The following is a 17,534-nucleotide window of genomic DNA, read 5'->3' as shown; positions in this document are numbered from 1 at the left end:
ACTGTTAACACTCCTGAGCCTGAAGTTTCTGCATAAAACAGTAACAGCTTTTACCTCATAGAAATTTCTGGGGACAATGAATGAGATTGATCCTCTCACTTATTCCACTAAAAACATGGCCCTCCACTTTTGGCAAGTCCTATGGTAGGATTGGTCTTAATGAATCAGGCTATGAATGGCTAATGAGTCTTTTAAAACAAAACTCAAATGCTTTCTTTTTCAGCAAGCATTTGGTGACGTGTAATGTAGTGTGGTTTTTAAAGATCTGTTTAGTTTATTGTAACTGTCTTCTGTATAGATGATATTCCCCTTGTTTGCCGGGTTTTATTGCTTGTGTTGCCTGGCAGTGTGCGCCCTTCCTGTTTCATGAGTACTGGTGATAGTCTGGGTCTTGCAAGGGGCATGCTATGTGAAATGTATGTTACGAGTAATTATTATTTTTATTCAATATCTCAATGAATTTTTTGTTGGTTTGCTGCTGTTTTTTAGGTGCTATATTAATTTTACTAATGCAAACTTGTCTGGATTTTAAAAATTTGTTTGTAATTTGCTTTTGAACAGGTTGATTCTGGAGGGAACGCAATATAAATCCAATAAATTATTATTATTGTTTTAGTATTTTGGCCCCCCCCCCCTTTGTGGACTGAGGCTTGCCCCCTCCTCCGCACTTTTTGCAGGTCCTATGATTGGATAGGGCTCAGTGGATCAAGCTATTAATGACTGATGGCAGATGGTCTAACAACTGCCCCCCCCCATTTTGAAAATCATTCCATCGCAGTGCCAAATTAAAACATCTGCCCTAGTACTATCGAAAAGAGATCCATATCTTCCCACATGGGATTCTAAACTTTTTTAATTGGGCACTGAATCCACGGCTATTTTGATTGTTCCAAAAGCATGTCAGGTGATCCATCTTTATTGTGATGTGGGGGGGTTCAATTTCTTTTGTAACACAAAGTAAATTTGTAATTTATTACATAGACAGCATTTTGAACAGATTGATGCAACATAATTTTGAGTATCACTTCCAAATCACTTTTAGGTTTTCTTTCCTGCAATAAATCACTATCTTCCATAATTAGCCTGTACTTTCAATTCGTCCTGAAAATTTCACTCCCCTACCCCATTTTTTTCTTCAAATAAGTTTTAGTAAGATCAACATTTTCCTGTTTGTAGTACAAATCTGGAATATCCTTTCTAGTATTGCTAAAAAGTTTAATGTACATCTCAATTCAGAAACACTGACCCCAGTTGAATGGAATGGTCAATAAAATTGCTTATAAAGTTAAGAACTTTTCTTATCAAACATTATGTATTGTTTATGTTTGTCTGGTTGAGTTTGTTGTGGTAAAACTTCTATATACAAGGGGTGCAGCCAATTTCAAATGGGGAAACTTAAATCGTGAAAATAAACAAAACGTAGTGCACAGTGCTAAAAGTGGAAAAGCTCTGATGGCCTGAAAATGTTTGATGTGAAAGGTTGAACTGAGAGAAACTTCTCCTCAATCAAACAGATAATCTACAAAAGACAAGTGCAAAGGGATTTAACACTAATACAAACAATGAAAACAATTTTTGGGAAGTTGACTGAACAGTGACATTGCTTCGCTGTAAACATTTTGTTCCGACGCATCTTTGCCCCGCCCCCTCGATCAAGTGTCCTGTAAACACCGCCCTCTGGATGGAGATCGCAATAAGTAGGACGGGCTCCTGTGCTGCAGTACTCACATTGTAGTAGAATGCAGCGCCTCTCTCTATTTAAAAAAAACCCAAAAAACAGGCTCAATTCCCTGCAGTTATATCATCAGAAATAGGCCTACATCCAAATTTAGCTTTGATGAACCGTGGCATTGACAGGAGGACTTGAGGAAAAAACAGAAGTACGGGGTAAACAGGTAAAACTTCACAGTTGCTGTGGTGGGGTCGCAGGTGACGACTCCTTTGATTTTTAAAAAGGCATTGGTGCATAATTAATAATGTTCACTTTCGTGAGTGTAGTCATCCTCTTTTTTACAACTGTAATACCCTAAAATCACTGACATCTATTCTTTCCAGTTGGGCTCTTTCATGTATCAACTTAATAACTTCCAGCTACCGCAATCAATTTGCTCAATGTTTTGAAGAAACGAAGATTTTCATTACCACTTTACAAGGCAAAGTGATGCATTTCATCGCTCGTTTGCAAGTACTAAGCTCGCTACATCTACTGTGAAACGTAGGTCCCAAGTTATGGAGTTCCATCGATTTTTCCCTAAAATGTGCATCTAGTCTCTCAGCATTCATACACAAATACAAAATTAAATTACTACATGTAATTAACTATTTGAGTAATGATTAATTTCTTCCTCACAGGGCTGCAGCAGGCAAAGGCCTCATGATCATGTACATGTGCCGTATTTAATATTTGTTGTGTTATTTGCAAAGTGTTCCTGTGTTATTGTCTTTGTGGAACTATGTTTATTCGTAATTGGGGCCCCCACACGACAAGCACTGCTTCTTGGGGCCCCCACACGACAAACACTGCTTCTTGGGGCCCCCATCCACATGTAGACACTTTGTGAAACTGTTTTGTAGAGTAACATTATGTGGAAAATAAATGAACTGAGCAAAACTAAGAACTAGAGTCTTTTGTCTGGGAAATTCAAATTATGTTCACTTGCAATCAGATTTAACTCCAGATTTTATTCATATTTAACTTGCAAAAGGCTCATTGAAGAGATGTTGGTATTGGTGTCTGATAGACAGTGGCATAACAGGGAGGGGGCCACAGGTTCACATGCCCCCAAGAGAAAGTCCACGACCTTACCCTACAGGATCTCCCAATTTGAAACTTTGAAATGCCATGAATGTAAACCGGTATTTGCTTTCAGTGCATCCTTGAAAAAATGTGTGCACTCCTCTGGGTACCCCCTGTCTAACCTGTACACTTTTTGCAGAGTTGTTTTGTAGTTTAGAATTCTGTTAAACAATGGCTGACACTCAGACAAGGGTGTCCCCTCATTGCCCTTAGAAATTTTACCTACTTTTAGTAAGTTATGCTGTGACATCTTTTGACATTGTTTCATCTTCTGTCTTATTTTCATCAGTAAGACAACTTGAAGTGGTATTCAAGGAACTGGCAATATGGCGGACGGATCCGTCTCGACATTACCACCAGAGTCACATCTTTTGACATTGTTTCATCTTCTGTCTTATTTTCATCAGTAAGACAACTTGAAGTGGTATTCAAGGAACTGGCAATATGGCGGACGGATCCGTCTCGACATCACCACCAGAGTCACATCTTTTGACATTGTTTCATCTTCCGTCTTATTTTCATCAGTAAGACAACTTGAAGTGGTATTCAAGGAACTGGCAATATGGCGGACGGATCCGTCTCGACATCACCACCAGAGTCACATCTTTTGACATTGTTTCATCTTCCGTCTTATTTTCATCAGTAAGACAACTTGAAGTGGTATTCAAGGAACTGGCAATATGGCGGACGGATCCGTCTCGACATCACCACCAGAGTCACATCTTTTGACATTGTTTCATCTTCTGTCTTATTTTCATCAGTAAGACAACTTGAAGTGGTATTCAAGGAACTGGCAATATGGCGGACGGATCCGTCTCGACATCACCACCAGAGTCACATCTTTTGACATTGTTTCATCTTCTGTCTTATTTTCATCAGTAAGACAACTTGAAGTGGTATTCAAGGAACTGGCAATATGGCGGACGGATCCGTCTCGACATCACCACCAGAGTCACATCTTTTGACATTGTTTCATCTTCTGTCTTATTTTCATCAGTAAGACAACTTGAAGTGGTATTCAAGGAACTGGCAATATGGCGGACGGATCCGTCTCGACATCACCACCAGAGTGGGACGTCATCATCGTAGGGGCTGGTAGTGCTGGCCTGACTGCTGCCTACCGACTCCAGCAACAAAAGCCAGGGTGCAAAGTTCTGGTTGTAGAGGCTAAAGGTTTGTATTGAATCTTTTGTTCAATCTCTTTCTCAGCCACTACTGGGAATGCCTGACATCATACAGAGTAACAGTGCTGCATTTTTATTGGTAGGTTTAATTTAGGCTTACATGCAGGTGTGCTATGAGATTGGGTCCATGTCCACTGAAATGCATGGTGGCCTCAATGTAATGGCTACATATGCAGCAAGGTATGAGACGGAGAGAAGCCCCCCCCTGCTTTGTGCTGGTCACTGTCTCGCAGGACATCTTGGGGGGATGTGTTAAGTAACAATAGTCTGGAATGTGTATAGGGATTGGACATGTTGGGGGTACCCCTCGGTCTCATTTCTTGCTGGGTATAAATGGCAGTATTATTGCTCTTTGGGCTGCTTGCATACATGTAAGTCCTTGCTAGTGAAAAAAAGAAAGGTCACACAGGCAGATAAGTGCCATTGCTGCCCTGTGCATTGTGTGCATGCAAAGACCGTACAGTTTTGTACACTCTCAGATGAAAATTAGAGTGTGTTAACGTGTGTTAGCTCCAACTCCCAAGAGACACTGCAACAAAGATGGGCCAGCAGACCATGGTAAGCTTGGCAGCTGAGTGTTTAGACACCTGCATCAGTAAGCAGGAGGTTGTGGGTGGGAGTCTGATCTAAGTCACCTCTTCAATTTTATCACAAGCACATGCGTGCATCACCAATATAAATTAATATCTACCCAATGTAAAAATTGCTGGATTCACCAATTGACCTGAGCTCGGGCCAATTTCATGGAGCTGTTATTAATGTTAAAGCACAGAATTTGCTTAAAGCCTGGACAACAGGAATTTTTTTTTCCGAAAGCCGACTCCAAGAATTCCAGCCTCGCTTGGCCACAAAGATTATTCACTTCAAGCATTAGTCAGTGTTCTCCACAGCCGAAAATTTTGGCAGGGCGGTAGACAAAATTGCGAGTGCGAAGCCCTTACGGCGTGGGGTCTGGGCTTAAGCTTAAGAGCCCCAGAAAATTTTGGATTCTAGACGCTCTGTGATGCATTCTGGGGCAATTTCCAGTCCACTTTCGTCTGTAATTTGGCCCCAAATCTGATTGCATTTACAGCGTGAAATATTGGCTAGGATATTCTTCAGGAGGAATTTCTTCATCGAAAGATTTGATGACGAAATTATTTTAGTTTCCGGAGCATTTTTAGCAGAACCTCATGTTAGTGACTTGAGACATGCTTGAGATGAGCCGAGCATGATCAGTTGACTTTGAAAAGGCAGAGTAAAAACAAGCGTCAAAATGCGCCCTTGAATAAAAAAGGACAAAAGAAATATGTTCAGGCAAAGATAAGTTTACAATTTCCAGCTCGCGTCATAAAAATGAAGCAACCCCTCCATTGGAGCAGAGCATGGGGGCCGCTCAGGCGTGGCACAGTCCTTCCACTGGCACCCACGCACACTCCGCAAAACAATGTTGCGCCGCAGGTACCAGTCACATGCACTGCGTGTACATGTACACGCTTGTGCAATGCAATGTACGTGTACATGTACATGTACAAAACATATGCGATGGTTTTTCGGGACACGAGGCTGACTATGCATAACGGTAGGCAGCCAACGATCACCATTGTCAGTACATCATAAGCGTCGTCGGTAAACTCAAACTCTATCCACAAACTGCGGTAAACCTCTTTGCACAAACCGGGTCCGAAATATATAGATTGATCACTTTTTCCTTATCTCCACTCACTGACAACAAAGCCACAAAAAAAAGAAACTTTCAGGAACTGGTAGTAATCTGTACAACAAGAAAGTAAAAACGAAATGTATTATTATTTACAATTCCACAAAATCCTTGATAGAGCTTGTGAGTTTTTCAAGAGTTTACCCCAAACTAAAAATACATTTATCACATCATTACAAATTCATTATATTACTACCCCCCCTCACGGGTACTCATGCATGTCCTCCAGTGTGTCGTCGCTCCACCAGCTGAATGCTTTGGGGATCTCCGCCGATTTGACGAGGTAATGTGGTTGCATGTCCCCCTTTCTAGGTCCTCTGTTCCCTCCTGGTTCTCTTCAGGGTAACGGGGCAGCCTCTCCCCCAAAGAGGAAGATTCTATGACTGAAACTCCACTAAAGGGAGTCCTGTGGAATTTGTAACTACAACGTATAAGGCTAATACCGTATTTACAATAAAACTCCAAAATATGCAGAGATAATACCCAAAATTGATGATTTTTTCTACACAACACCGTGTCGCGTTAAATCTACAAAGGTTGGGCTATGCATGTGTACACAATAGTCACTATGAATAATGCAAGCCGCATGGGCGTTGCCGTTTTGCAAACATGAATTCAAGCAGTGTGCACGGGATTTCCACACAAACACGGACTATTTCTTATAAAAGGTAATCTTGACATTTCGAATTTATCTTGCATACAATGATTAAAGCAAAATGACTGAAAATTATACAAAATAGCTTTCTACAACAAAATACTCAACTTACAGTTTTAAGACGAGCGAACAGTCTTATAGTCTGACTCCCTGGCTTGAAACAACGATCGGTTTCCGTTGATTCTCTTCTCAGCCCTGGATTTAGCTTTCCAAGAAGTGGATTTCTTTTCTTAAGCACTTAAGTTAGGCTAACGCTTTCCAATGACGAAAATATATGGTTTTGGCTATCACCACAAACTATCTCTGTTTCTCAAAAGACTCTATTTTATTGAAGTTCTCGATTTCTCCAATCTGTGACTAATAAGAAAGTTGATGACCTTTTGTACAGACTGACAAAATTGCTGCCAGCATTCCTGAGGGCAATCCAATGAATGGACCAGATGCCGATGTCTTAGACAGTATGACGCTAGACACTATTGTACGGCAAACAATGTGGACATCGGGTAAGTTATAGGAATCCTGAAGGTTTGCAATCCTGATGTGTTTGAGCTGAAGTGAAAGGCTGATGGCAAATTAAGGTTATATTTAACTTTATTTCTAAAAACTGTTCGCAGTTCTACAGAAGACATGTAAGCCCTGATTAAGTTTCGTTGGCAGTTAAATCGACTGGGAATACTTATGAACACATGTGGTTCGCAATCAGAATATGAAAATGTGGTTTGAGTGAGCATTGTTTGGGATTTCGTAGTGTTGTTTTGTTTGTCCATGAACCAGATTGGTAATGAACTGCAGCAGGAAATTTATCGACCTTTTGGCCATGCTTTGTCCTCACAGATAGGATGCATTTGTTGATTTGGCGGGAAGGGATTTCAATCATCCAAATTGCTTGAATACATCATGAAGGCCAAACCGGACAAAAAAAGTGCAAATAGGAGAAAAGTATCAGGAGACATTTGAACAGTTCCAAATGACATTGTTTCTTCTTTCCTTTTCTTTAACACTGTAGAGGCTCGTGATGCTATTGACATAGCAGTCAACCAAATACTTGGCGCCCCACCTCGCACATTGTCCGCTTTGTTCTTCTTTCATTATGTCGGTTCTGCTGGCAATATGAGAACGTTAAATGGGGGACACAAGGAGATGCTCAGGAATTCAAAATAAAGGTAACCTGTGACCTTTGTCCTTTGACCTTTGCCAATGCATTTTTGAGCAAAAGCTGATTACTAGGGCTACTGTGGATCTGCATTCATATTGTTTTGTATGATTTTGATCGTTTTATATCAATTAAGTCCAGTTCTGAAAAAAAAATTGGTTACTGCTGTCTTTAGAACTTCACATGAAATATGTGAGTTGTGTATTCTTATACATCAATGTAAATGCAATATTCGCCTTTACAAAAATTCATAAATACCTCAGACAGTCTCCCTATTCAACAACGTACAACTTGACCATGTATTAACATTTGATAATGCTTGCTGAGAGGTGATAATGCCCACTGCGGCTAGGACATTAGTAGCATTAGGATTAGGAGTCTAATCTAATCTAGTCTAAATGTAATTTATGCTGACAATTATCTTCACAACATTGTGGTTAATGGCGTTCACAGTGATGAGACCTGAGGAGAGCAAATGTAGAAGGATCCTTGAAGTTACATGTAGGTTTCCTGAACAGAAAGGGAAAATTGTAGTCAGAAGTAGTGTTGTGTTTAACCAAAAAAGATATTTTCACCCTACAAGAGTGGGGGGAGAGAATCTGCTCTCCTTGACATTCCTACAGTTCTGCTGCAGTGCACTTTTTCATGCGCTGAGACTTGAAGAGCTTTTTTCAGTGACATCCTTCGTTCCTTTTTACATCATTTTTATTGAAAATCAGATATGCTGTTCTCTTGCAATGCACATTTTTATGAGACAGGTCCACAATAATCCAAATTGTATCCACTGATGCGCTCAGTGCAGACGGGTACAAAGGCACGAGGCTAGGAATTTCACAGCAGCATAACATCGAAACCCTATTGAATGGAAACTTTACAGTTTACTGAAAATGTGTGTCTTTTTATGCATGCTAAGTTTCATAGCAATCGAGCATGTTACTGCCAAGTTCTGGGGGGGGGAATTGCTGTGAGATGGATTAATAGTATTTTGGGATGAGTTTGTACAGGTACGTTTTCATTACTCCTGCCTCAGTGTTGCTTCAAAGATGATCAAAATGCTCCACTGTGTAGGGCAGGAACTTCAGGGAGGCATTGGAGGCAACCGCCTTGATACCTCTGGTCTTTGCCTCCATGCCCATTGAAATGTCCCCATAGACAAGTTGATTTTCTAATACAAGTGCCCTTTGCAAATGAGATCTTGCCTTGCCCTTTCAAGAACAAATTTCTGCCCTGACAGTGTTGTGTCCGTATTGGATGATCATCGGCAAAGCATTGAACTTGAGAACAGATGACTTATTTGTCATTTCCCTTTGTGTTTCTAGGGTGGTGCACAGCAAATGTCCACCATTTTAGCCGAACGAATAGGCCAGGAGAATGTGTTATTAGGCCAGCCTGTAGATCACATCGACCAGCAGAGGCTGGAGGCTGACAAGGTCACTGTAATAACTGCAGCCGGGAAACAGTTCACCTCTCGCTATGTTATTGTCGCAACTCCCCTGCATTGTTCCAGTAAGTTGATTTGAGTAATCAGATTTTGCTTATGCGTGCCTCTCCTTTTTTTTTAAAGTGACCGACTATGATCTGTAATCAGCTTTTAACTCAAAATGAATTTTCTGAGCTCTTAGTGTGGGCAAGGAGAGGGGGCATTATTCATGAACTTGAATGATTTAATCCATCACAAGTGTTCTCCACAGCCTTGAATTATTGTGAGTGGTCGTTGAGTTTGCAATATTATGCATGCACTTGATGCATGATCCAAAACTAGAAAAAAATGTGTTCAGTTTTTGGCCAATTGGAAATCTGGCAAAAAAAATCCTTTTCTAGAACTTTCCTGAAAACAACTGAACTTGTCAGAGAATGTAGAACTAAACAACAACACAAAAGAGGTAGGGTTTTATAAGCGACCCAGAACTAGGAAAAATCTGGAACTAGGAAATTGGCTGTATTTTCCGAGAAAAACACCCTCAAGGTTAATTGGTTCTTGTTGTGACAAAATGAAAATGCTATGACTAGGCAGATTGGAACCAGCCGAGAATTTTTAGCTCACGTACTGCATCTGGATTTAATAAAAACCGCTGCCAAATGCAATGCCGTTGTGATGAATATTGATGTTGGAAAAGTCATCATGTTTGTTCTACAAAGTGTAGTAAACTCCTTTACACTTACATGCAGAGAAACTGTAAAGACAGTGGAGAAGGCATTCGAATGGGGAAAATCCAGTAGAAAAAAAGCTGGGCGGTGAGAATTTTGGTGGGGCGGCAAAACTGTTGGGGGTAACCTAAACTTTTGGCAGGGGGCTTGTCCTGCTAAAACCCCTCGTGAAGAACACTGCATCACTGTCGAATTTAAAGATGAAGAATGTGTAAAAGGTTATGTTCCTCGATAATTGAAAAGGCTTGAATACTGAGACACAATAAGATTTTGTTCTAAACACTTGTTTACAGCCGACATTGGATACACCCCTGTTCTCCCCCTTGAGAGGATTAGCATAGCCAGCCACTCGCCCATGGCTCATCTTTCTTTTCAAGTTCCTTGTCACCTATAAAACAGTAAGTTGGTTTTGGTTTCTTGGCCCTAAATTCTTTTGCCTGGTCTTTGTTAATGGTCTTCCACTCCCACGTCTCCCCCATTTTCTTCGTGGGCTCATTATTTCCTATGTCCAAAACAGTTGATGACACTTGTGATATCAATAAAGTATTACGAATCAGCACGCACAGAATTGCATTTGACAGAGCTTGAAATTAATAACGACCAGTTTTTGCCTTGCCATCTACCTCGGTCATCGTATTTTTTTTGCAGTATCATCCATATGCCCATTAATTAAAGCCACTACCGTACTTAAGTTCAGTTGACTTAGTGCACATGCAAGCCCAGTTGGTTGCCCTAAAATCTCACTAAATCATTACTCATGCACAGTCTATATGTACAGTACATGTACATGGCTACATGCACTGTACATACGTCTGGAGTGTGCTGATACTTCAAGCAGTAACACTCTTGCTTCAGAAATAGATTATATAGATGTCTGTATTCTCCACAATATGACGTCACACTTGGGTACTCTATAAGTCTTAGTGTTTGCTTTCGCAATGACAGATCACACCTTGTTTCCGTTTGTAGGCATTTTGGAGGGAGGATGGTTTATCAGGAGAGATTGTCAGCAATGGGGGTAAGCCGACTATTGAAGGTCTCAGCTCAGGCCCTCTCCAGTTGACGTTTGACGCTACGTCGCCCAAAGGCAGTCCAGCCCTTGTGGGATTTTATGCCAACGGCAGAGAGTGGAGCAACATCGAGGTAAGTTTTAATAGCAAGATTAAGTAAGAAATTAAGATTAAGTAAAAAAGCAAGATTTGAGCGAGCAGGCTGAGAAATAATGCAGGTGCTTTGAAAAGTGTGATGGTTCCATTTTGTTGGCAGTGTTGAAGTTTGGAAATTCAGGTTTTCCGGTTGTTTTTTTTTTCCTAATTTGTATGCCTTGATCTTCAGAGTTGAAATGTGAAAGAATTTGAATGGGCTTCTTTGAAAAAAGATTGCATGTCATTTTTCTGTGTATCAGCCAGAGGTCAGAAAAGCTGCCATACTAGATGCCTTAGCTGAGTTCTTGGGACCCAAAGCCAAGGAGCCACTAGACTACAAGGAAAAGGTGAGCTTCACTGGCAGTTCGTGAAGGCTGATGGATTCCAATCTGGCCCATTCTATTAATACTTGGTTACCTATGCTAAGGTGCATCTTAATGTTCTGGCTGTACTTAGAGAAGCCTGAGACTAGCAGCTACAGCCATTTCTGATAGAGGTATGATATACTGTCAGCCACAGCCATAACTTTTGTACACAGCCTCAAATCGCCTACATAGAACAGACTTGTTTTCTCAACAATGTTCTGCCAGTTTTTGTAACCAACTCCTTAATGTTTGTAGGTCTTGGTGCAGCAGTTTTGGTTCTTGTTAATATTAAAATCAGGCATGTGCCATTTTACTCTTTACATCTGAGACGCATAAACACATGTAACTTAATTTGCCAATATCTGCAATTCCATAGTACTACATCCCTGAATTTCCTTTGATCAACATACATGCTTTTGGATTTCATATTTTAAGATGTTGTTGTCCCAGTGAACAGCCCAATATCTCCAAATTTAACAATTCCTTTTCTTTCTGAATTCCCTTTGTAAGGACTGGGCTTTAGAACCTTTCAATGGCGGCTGTCCTGTCAATATCATGACACCAGGAGCAATGACTTACTTCCATGGAGGCCTCCGAATGCCATTTGACAGGTAAAATATCTCATCAAGTATGTAATCACTTTATCTGCTTCGGGCAGAAGCACCCCTCATCAGTTCAAAGAGCCTCATTGGTTGGGAGCATTCTTTTTGTTGATAGCGATGCGACTGGAATGCTTACGTTTCCTAGTCATTCATGAACCAGTATTGCACTCTTAGTACTAAAGGAGCCTCTGTTGCTTAGGAAATAGCACCCTCTTTTGGTCCAGCTTGAAGCCTATAGGGGCAAGCTTAAATATAAACATTTGTTTCACAACTGATCAGCTTCTTATCAATGTGCAAGCTTGCTAGAAAAACCCGTAGTAACTACTGCTGTGAAGCCCCATCATCACTTCATTTTGCTGTTGTTGCATCGCACCACGTTTATGGACTGTGCCACGCTGCACAAATAATTTTATGTCATTGGTTCCCTCAGTACTGAATTACAAAACAAGGCTATTAGTAATCGGTGATGCAGCGGTGATGCAGCGGTGGGACAGGTGTTGCCATCCACACCTGTAGATCTAAAGGGAGTGCATTGCTAAGGCCAACCAACAGGCAACACTACTGGAAAATTGTGGTAGATAAAGTAAGGCTGCCTCTAAATTTCTTAGCTACTCCAGTTGGTTGTGGGTTATGGAGTTAGTTGGCAGTCAACAGCTACCCTTAGGCATGCCTTGCTTCTGGCCATAGCCAAATTTATTTGTTGAGGCCTAATAGCTGCTTCATACAAAAAAGAACACAAATACGAAATTGTGACCTCGAGTCAAATATTTGTGTTGGGAATTTGCAAAATCGAATACATTTCAACTCAAAGGAATTTCTTGGGAAATTTTTCATGATGTCGAATTCATGTTGCTTCCACGTTTGCTTGAAAAATGAACCAGCTCATTCTCCAATATCTTGTCCCCTTCCCAGGGTGCACTGGGCCAGCACCGAGTCAGCCACCCATCACTGTGGCTACCTGAGCGGAGCGGTGCAGTCCGGAATGTGTGCCGCCAACGAGGTACTGCGCCGTTTGGACCCTCAACACATCCGGGACGAAATCCTGGCTGCGCTGGATGGCTGGCGGCACTACAAGGAGGAAGAGGTCAAGGAGACGTGGGGGTGGGCATCACTCGGGGGCATGATAGGGGTGGCTGCCTTGGCAGCATTGGTGGTCAGAAGACTTTGGTATGACTGATGCTGCAATGGGACGATTCATATGCTTTCCTTGGACTAGGAGTGTAACAGCTTCCGGCATCAAGATGGAAGGACCACATGGATTTTGGTGATTGTTATCCAGCATTTCATTAAATGATCATCTGTTCCAATTGCCATTGCATACCATGCAGTAGAATATCCATCAGGGGAGGTCATTTGTTCCTCCCCCTCCCCTGGACATCTTGCCCATTTTTTTCCTAGGAATTGAAATTGCCAACACTTCAGAAACAGAACTAGCACCTCCATTTTGAGAGGGAGGGATCTTACTTAGATAGGGAAAAAATTGGGCAATTGTTCCCAAGTTTTCATGCCACATTCCCAGGACTAAAAAGTGGATATGCCACTGATACCCATGCTTCACTCTAATACGATTACTGTTGGTGCAGTGCATAGATAGATTAGAGATTTTGAGGTGGCCATTTGCTCTGGGAAAGTATTTCAAAGTTCTTATAACTAATAATTGTTTCTTGGACAAAAGACAGGACAAAGGGATTGAAACTGTTTATGAGATAAGATTTTTGTCAAAACAACAGCTGGAAAAATCGATGTGGGTGTGAGGGCCTGGGGGTAAGGTCAGGTGCATGTGTCCAGAGGTGAGGTTAGGTAAAAACACAATGTGAGTTCATTATTTTTACATACGACACGACGGCGCGAGCGGGAGATCGGCCGGCAGGTACGCTGCATGCTGGGCCTGTTGGGTCCAGCAAACTAGTGCTCGCGCCGTGCATTTCACTTGGGCGGTACCGAATCCAAGGTCCAAGTTAGGCTAGTTGAAGCCAAGCTGGCTCTGAATTTCTTCCGATTTCATTTCCCTAGAAGTTGAAGCAGAAGTTCGACGTGTTAAGGTGAGATTTGCCAGTGGTGGGAAACACTGGAATGATTTTAGGCCCAGACCTACATATACTTGTGTGTGTGGCCCAGCAGTTCAGGCATGTTTAGATGAGTTGGATCGATAGCGTTAAGCTTCGGTTATCAGGTGTCCTTGCCATATACATGTAGCAGCTGCTGTGGTATTGCCGACTGCCAGGCACCGATTTAATACTTTGAATATTTGAAATCTGAACATAATTTTTTTACGAAAGCCTGTTATCAAAATCATTATCGAAACAAAATCAAAACTCAAATAACGTTTGGCAATATTGTAGTTTCAAAATCTGCCAAAACGAACTTGTACATTACAGGGAGTTTTCGCTGGAGTTTGCCTGCTTGCCATAGCAACATCTACATGTATCTGATTGTGATCATACACGTCATACTTACTAGTTTAAAACCCCAAATGTGAGTTCTTTACATTTCCTCATTCTATTCAAGTCACTCACCGGTTATCAATTTTATCAGATTTTGAATCCGTAATAAATAATTGCGAAATTGTAATAATGGTTTTCGAATCAGTACTAATGAATTGCCAACATGTACTAATGGATTGGAATTATACTAGTTACAGATTGTGAATTCATTATTAATGCGTTTTGAATCCTTAATAACAGATTGCTAATCCATAATAATGGATTTACGCTGGTGAATCAAAAATAAGGGATGGGAAATCCATAGTAACGGATTGGCAATCTGTAAGAATGGATTTTGAATCCATTATATATAATGAAATCTGAATCCTTGAACAGTGGATTGTGAATAAAATCCATAATACAGATTGCCCAGCTTTTAATATTTATTTTAGGGGTCGGTGCTAATGGGCTTTTGTATTTGTTGGCATAGTAACATTAGTTTTTAGACTTTGATGCAAGACCTAGACCTAACCCAAGAACAAATTCAGATACAGCCATCATAGTATGGCAGTGAAGAAATTTGTGAATTTGCTGTGCCATCCTAAAAGCAGGGTTTCTTTCACTTTATAGAACAGGGTCAAATGTAGGTTTCGAAGATGGAGGCCAGCTTTTCACTCAATCCGAGCTCCAAGTCATCAGCAGACTGGGATGTGCTCGTGATAGGAGCTGGGGTAGCTGGATTGACCACTGCCTACAGACTTCTGCAAGAGAAACCAGACTGCAGAGTGCTTGTTCTTGAAGCCAAAGGTAGAAACATTTTCAGGCATGATATTATACAGTCATAGGCTAGAATTCCTTGTCAGACCGTCACAAGTTTCAAATAAATACACACAAGATTTCTCAAGCTTGTTTCCCCATACATACAGAGCCCCACATCTCTAAAATCTCCCTTAGCCCAAGAGATTCCCCCTTATAAACCTGGTGATGTTTGTGCGACTCAAAACTTGTAATGGTTAAATATGGAAGTTTTCCTCATTCAAGATTAAACTTACATTAGCTGCATCAAAATTAGGTTGGCAGTTTGAGCTGCTGGCCCATATCGACCCATACAGTCTGAAGCTGTGTGTAAGGATGCAAGCCAGGTACAGTTGGTCTAGAGATTTACTTTTTTTACCCTCCCACAGTTTTCATTCAAAATCAATTCAACTAAAGGGAGAATCTGGGGCAGCAGTGGAGGCAATGGGGGCTTTCTTTCCCCCCAGAAATGACCCCCCCTTAAAAATTTTTTATTGGCAAAATGATGCGAGAAAGGCTAAATTTTCTGTCTGCTTCTTTTTCTTTCCTTCAAAAAGCATCTAAAAAATCCCTAAAGTATAGCCTCCATCAGAAAGGCCAGAAATGTTACAACTTACATGAACAACTTTCCAAAGTTGGCCCCTAAGAAAACAAAGAACTGGCACCCCAAAGAAGTTGGGGTTGGTCTCTTAGGCTTGAAATCCTTTACTGTACGGAAAGCCAATGGCACATTCCTTGCATTATAACAGTGGCCGCAAGGGGGTTGCCTCAATCCTGTTAGATCTTCAAAAGCCCGTTAGTGGACTTTAAAGAGGGGTATAACCGGATTCAGGAGCTGATTTTCAGGTATTTATATTGTAATTCTTTGTTCTAGACAAAGTTGGAGGTTGGATGTTGTCGACCAAATTGCAAGGGGCTCATGGGAAAGATGTATGGGACTTGGGAGGTCAGTGGGTTGGGAAGTAAGTACCTGCAAGGAGTGTAATTTTATGGCATTGTTTTCAGCATGTCTAAATTTATGCGTTTGTACAAACTGGCATGGTAGTGCTATGCCAGTGATATTCAGTGCAGGTAGTTCATGTACAGTCGTCCACTTCATGCAAGTCTACAGTGATGCGTCTGATAGGCAATAATTGCAAAGTGTATTTAGTTTAGCGTATTCAGCTTGTTCAGATTTAATCTTAGCCTTTTACTCTTCCATGATGATTTGTGGCATTGGTTGGTCAAATATCTTTGGATATCAATATCGGTTTTTATTTGATTCAGCACTCAGCATCACCTCCTCTGGCTCATGGAAGAACTTGGTCTGGAAAAATACCCACAATACACCACAAGCAAGAAGCTGTTGTTGCTAGGCAACAAGGACATTCGGTCCTACAAATCCAGTATCCCTTCCATGTCTCTGTTTGGACTTATCAATCTGCATGACTTTGGTGAGTACTGCACAAAAATGTGTTGGTATGCAGTCGTTTTTTGGAGAAATCTTGGCTCAAATTGTAGGTAATTTGCATACATCCTGCGCTTAAAGGGCCTCATGCAGCTTTTTAAATGCAGTTCTTTCTTGTAAATGCTCCTTTGTGTCCCATTGACCCAATTTCCAACGTTTGTCATGATATTTAAGGGCAGTTTGGCACTTGTTCACTTTTGTGATAAGCAACAGTGTGAAATCATCCGGGCAGGGACTCTCAGTTCTGCAGCTTTTTCTGTACCCAAAATATTCCAGAATATTGGCTATTTTCCTATTCCTTGTTTTAGTTCATGACATTAAACCAATTCGCAGCAACTTAATTATCACTCGTCTGTGAAGTTTTGACTTGTGTTCAACCAGCTATTCACTTATCATCATGGCATAGTAAATAAAAACGGAAACTTGCGCATATATAGGAGTGAATAAAAGAAAATACCATATTTAGGCCTACATGAGAACGTAAAAATCTATTATGGTCTCGGTGAATCATCTGACACATTTTAACAACTCTATCTTTCGTTGTTGCAATATGCCCTGCAGAAACGCGCGCAATTTGTGAGAGCCACTTCAAAAGTAACGAAAGAAATTTGCACCCCTGTCATGCCTGTATTTCCCGCCCTCGCATTTGAGTGTAAACATAGGCACTAGACTTCACCTGTTCCTGAGCTGAACGTGAAGGTAGCGTTGTTTACTTTGCAAGAGTCTACAATGCAAAGTGCGCTGTCGGTGGTTGAGAGACCCAACATCTTCTGAACCGTAAGCATGTTTTCATAACAGCGCCCTCTCTAGGATTTATCTATTTTATTCTACTTTCCTTTTCCTCGCTGCCCGCCAATTTTAAAATGGTAATAGTAATGGGGAAGGCGGTACAGCTGTGTGGATGGTAGAAAATTAAATAAAATGCCTAAAGAAGACAAGGGAGCATGAACCTGTCTGGCTGTTCAGAGGGTCGTTACATTTTGATACTTTTCGAAATGAAATACACCAGAAATTGCCTTTCCCTCTTTTTCCAAAATGTTTAATTCCTACCGGGGAAAAAATTCAAGAAAACTGGGGATTTGAAAAATTCTTAACAGTACAGTATATGTAATTTGGTACAT

At 41.0% G+C, this 17,534-nt stretch overlaps 1 pseudogene across 1 annotated transcript; it reads left to right on the top strand.

Moving 5' to 3' along the window:
• Nucleotides 1-1,684: 1,684 nt before the first annotated feature.
• LOC147795558 (putative flavin-containing monoamine oxidase A) lies at nucleotides 1,685-16,754 on the top strand (annotated as a pseudogene). Its single transcript, XR_015423739.1, has 14 exons — nucleotides 1,685-1,895; nucleotides 3,205-3,970; nucleotides 5,929-5,963; nucleotides 6,724-6,838; nucleotides 7,342-7,498; nucleotides 8,808-8,994; nucleotides 9,930-10,034; nucleotides 10,606-10,779; nucleotides 11,042-11,128; nucleotides 11,657-11,757; nucleotides 12,661-13,012; nucleotides 14,802-14,978; nucleotides 15,716-15,812; nucleotides 16,233-16,754. The product of XR_015423739.1 is annotated as a putative flavin-containing monoamine oxidase A (transcript).
• The last annotated feature ends 780 nt before the right edge of the window (nucleotides 16,755-17,534 follow it).

This window comes from Acanthaster planci, unplaced genomic scaffold (assembly GCF_054643075.1).
Source record: "Acanthaster planci isolate LZ-2023a unplaced genomic scaffold, COTS_SCS Contig4, whole genome shotgun sequence".
Lineage (NCBI taxonomy): Eukaryota > Metazoa > Echinodermata > Asteroidea > Valvatida > Acanthasteridae > Acanthaster > Acanthaster planci.
Note: the sequence above shows the minus strand (reverse complement) of the source record. Positions and strands in the feature narration are given on the sequence as shown.